The sequence below is a fragment of the Empidonax traillii genome, unplaced genomic scaffold, assembly GCF_003031625.1.
Source record: "Empidonax traillii isolate 1590-97213 ecotype Southwest subspecies unplaced genomic scaffold, ASM303162v1 scaffold1651:size103636, whole genome shotgun sequence".
Taxonomy (NCBI): domain Eukaryota; kingdom Metazoa; phylum Chordata; class Aves; order Passeriformes; family Tyrannidae; genus Empidonax; species Empidonax traillii.
The window spans coordinates 23,449-27,706 of NW_020956844.1; the positions used below are offsets into that span (position 1 = coordinate 23,449).

General features: G+C 45.7%; 1 pseudogene; it reads right to left on the bottom strand.

Annotated features, from left to right (window-relative positions):
• Nucleotides 1-3,458: 3,458 nt before the first annotated feature.
• LOC114070663 overlaps nucleotides 3,459-4,258 on the bottom strand; it is a 46,368-nt pseudogene continuing 45,568 nt past the window's right edge.

Sequence of the window (4,258 nt, forward strand, 5' to 3'; positions counted from 1 at the left end):
CCTTGGCAATATTGACCACAACCATTGGTCTACCCTGGCCTCCAATCGGGAGGCCTGGAGACACACCATCTATAATGCTGCTTCTGCTTTTGAGAACACACGCAGGATCACTCTCGAGGAGAAAAGACAACGCAGAAAGAATCGCGTCTTGTCGATATCACCTGGGGAGTCTTTCTGCTGTACGTTCTGCAACCGGACTTGTCTATCTCGCATTGGCCTTTTTAGCCATCAGCGTGCTTGTAGCAAGCGTGGGTAGAGCCCCTCTCAAATCTTCGTTCGCGAAGCCTAGCCATGATGATGATGACCTTGAAAAAGAGACTAAACAGGCTTTGGAATTTAGGGAATTGATATGAGAATGGGTAACAGGGGTTTGAGCTGGTGTGTTAAGGGTAGAGGGATAACATGCTGCTACTCTAAAATCGACATTTACTACATAACTACTTCTAAGATCTACAAAATTTAAAAAAAATCAAAATATCAAAACTCCAAGGTATCAGTCCCCCCTTTAGAGACTGGACAAAACTCAAAAATTTTGTCCAATCTCTACTACTTACATCTAATCATTTTCCAAAAAGATGACCAACATCTACAACATTGGTTCATGCAATGAGCTATTACACAAACACTAACTATGTACATTACCAATGGGAGCCCCTGGTGGTCTAGAGGGTTAAGGCGCTGCACTGTCACCGCAGAGACCCGGGTTCGATTCCCAGTCGGGGCCACTCCCCGGGCAGATGGAGCTCGTTAGCCCTGTAAGGCAATCCATCTACGTCCTGAGGACCTCGCTGCCACCGTCCAAGCGTGCTTGGCCCCAGCAGATGAACCTCAGGATTAAAGGGAGGGCTCAGTTCCGCGCACACTGTGTCTCACCTAAAAAATCCAATGTGCAGGCTGGAAGGTGTAAAGACCTTCCCCGGTTCTTCGTTCGCGAAGACTGGCCATTACATTACCAATAGAAACAGTTGTTTAATCGAGGTCCAGTTCGGTAGTCATGAAGGAAATTTGTGGAGAGTGTCTACCAAACCCAGTGAGACATTGTCCAGAGATACTTGATGTAGGATTTTAGTGTGGTTCCGAATTGCAGCCAAATCGTTATTAATTCTTCCACTTTGGTCTATGTAAGAACAGCAACTGGTGTTGATGACTTTATACACGCCTCCCTGAGAGGCTAGCAAGATGTTAAGAGCCAGTTTGTTTTGTAGAACTACATGAGACAGACTATGGACTTCCTCTTGTAAAGTTGAAATTGCATCTGAAGCCTGATCTTGAATGTTTTCGATTACAGCTGAGATGTTAACTATTGCTTTTTCCAATTCACTCACCCCTAGAGATGGGATCATGGCTCTGACTATACTGTGAAAGAGTGTGGGACGGTCAATAAGGGGATTGTTTGTCCTTTTCATTCTTTTTAGATAAGTTCTTTCCCATTCCTCTTGTTCATCAATTTGGTCAAAGATTGTTATGTTTGGAATTACAGCCCCTAGAGCATAGGTCCAATCTTTATCAAGGGGCAAAACTTTCCAAGCCTCCTTTTCACAAATCCAGTACCACCCTGAACCATGGGGGGGAATTAGTCTCAAGGGGACTTGTGCCAACCTTGTTACAACTTCCGGGCCTATTTCTTCTGTAGATTTATTTTTATCACAGTAAGGAGGGAGAATGATTTTTCCTGTAGCATTTACAACCATGCAGGGGACAGTATAATTGTCCTGGTCAGACATTACATGACTCAGGGTTACTGGATAGTAGGCCTCAGTAACTGGCTTCCAGGTCCCTGGGAGTTCTAACATAGACTTACCAAAGTTTGTTTCGTTCAGTAAAATGCCAATAAGGGGCCAACTGCCATATTTACCATCGATTGCTGGTATTTGGGTGCAAATCCAGCAGTCATCTTTGCGGAGAATTTTGGATACATTTTGGACTGTAGCCACATGCAATTTTGGATCCCAAACTCGATTCATAGTTACCGAATGTACAGTTAACATGTACAGTAAAAGCAGTCTATGCCACATCGTCTTCCTCTGAGTCGGGTTCTGCTTTGCTGATAGTTCCAGGAACTGAAGCTTTCTTCACTCTGGAGTAATGAAACCACGGTCCTTTGCCAGCAACTTTGACAGCAGTGAGGGAAGTCAGCAGGACTTGGAAAGGTCCTCTCCACTTGGTTCACAGCGGGTCACTGTCCCACCATTTGATGTAGACCCAGTCTCCTGGTTGGAATGGATGAGCAGGGGTGTCCAATCCTATGGGCCTGGAAAGCTCGACAAATTTCTGGAGCTTCTGTAAAGTAGAGCCTAAAGCAATTAAATACTTTTGTAAATCAACCTTCCCTCTCATGTGAATGTCTCCTGGAATGTGCGGAGCCTGGTATGGTCTTCCATACAATATTTCATAAGGACTTATGTTATCCCTCTGCCTTGGCTGGATACGAATCCTCAGTAGAGCTAGAGGCAAAGCCTGAATCCATGACATGGATGTTTCCTGACAAATTTTACCAATTTGCATTTTAAGAGTGCCATTCATGCGTTCGACTTTGCCACTTGCTTGAGGTCTATAGGGAGTGTGGAGGTCCCAAACAATTCCTAGGACACGACACACCTCCTTCACAATCACTGCAATGAAATGTGTCCCTCTGTCTGATGACATTCCCAGAGGAACCCCAAATCTTGGAATTATGTGATTAAGCAAAGCTTTCACCACTTCTCTTGCTGTGTTAGTGCGACACGGGTAAGCTTCAGGTCATCCACTAAAAGTGTCAACCAGCACTAGTATGTATTTGTACCCCTCCCTCGGTGGTAACTCAGCAAAATCTATTTGCCAGTAATCTCCGGGAAGGTTCCCAGCCTTAGTCACTCCTAGCACCACCCTTTTGGTTGTATCCAGGTTGTTCTGCTGGCAGATTTCACACTTACTCACTATGGATTGCACGACTTCAGTCATACCTCTCCCTATCACTACCTTCTTTAGGTGTTTTAGAAGGTTTTCTATTCCCCAGTGGGTAGCCTCATGTTCCCGCAGAGCTATTTTCCTTAGGAGTGGGGGTGTGACCACAACCTGTCCTGTTGGTGTAACAGCCCACCCACTTTCTTCAATTTCAGCTTTAAGGGATTTAATTAATTGGTGGCCCTTCTCATCATATTTTGGGGTGTACCCTGTCAAATCGATTTCTTTCTGTGGAACTACTGCTAGAATGCCTTTTTCTGCAGCCCTTTTTGCAGCCTGGTCATCAAAATGATTTCCCAGTTCAGGAATTGTTTTCCCCTTCTGATGAGCTCTGCAGTGCATAATAGATACCTTTTCTGGCTTCCAGATACTTTGAAGGAGTGCATGGATTTGGTCAGCATGTTTAATCCCACTGCCTTGGGCAGTTAGTAGCCCTCTCTCTTTCCAGATGGCTCCATGGACATGTACCACACTGAATGCATACTTAGAATCTGTCCAGATATTCACTTTCTTACCTTTGCTCAGGTCTAGAGCTCTTGTCAGTGCAATCAGTTCTGCTTTTTGGGATGACACATCAGCAGACAAGGCCTTTGCCTCGATTACCTCGTCCCTGGTTGTCACTGCATACCCTGTCATCCGTTTTCCATCTCGCATGAAACTGCTGCTGTCCGTGTACAGTTCCCAGTCTGGGTTTTTCAGAGGCTCATCCTTCAGGTCTGGTCTGCTGGAAAAAGTCTCCTCAATGGTCTGCAAACAGTCATGCTCAGGCATACTGTCAATCAATGTTGCGGACAGAAACATGGCAGGATTTACAATAGATGTTTTCAGGGTAACATCATCCTGTTCCAACAACACAGTTTGGTACTTAAGCATTCTGCTAGGGGAGAGCCAGTGGCCCCCCTTTTGCTCAAGCACAGCTTGGACTGCATGGGGCACATACACGACAATACGCTGTCCCAGGGTGAGTTTTCGGGCCTCTTGGATCAAGATAACAGTCGCTGCCACAGCCCTCAAACACCCTGGCCATCCTTGGCTGACACTGTCTAGCTTTTTGGAGAAGTAGGCCACAGCCCTTCGCTGGTCTCCCAGGGTCTGTGACAGTACTCCCAGGGCAAGGTCTAGTTGCTCATATGTAAACAGTTCAAAGGGTTTGGTTAGGTCTGGTAGTCCCAGTGCTGGAGCTGACATTAAGGACTGTTTCAGTTGTTTAAATGCAGCTCTGATCTCATCTGTCCATGTCACAACTCCTTCCTTGGCTACTTTCAGTGCTTCATATAGCGGTTTGACTAATAACCCATAGTCAGCTATCCACAGG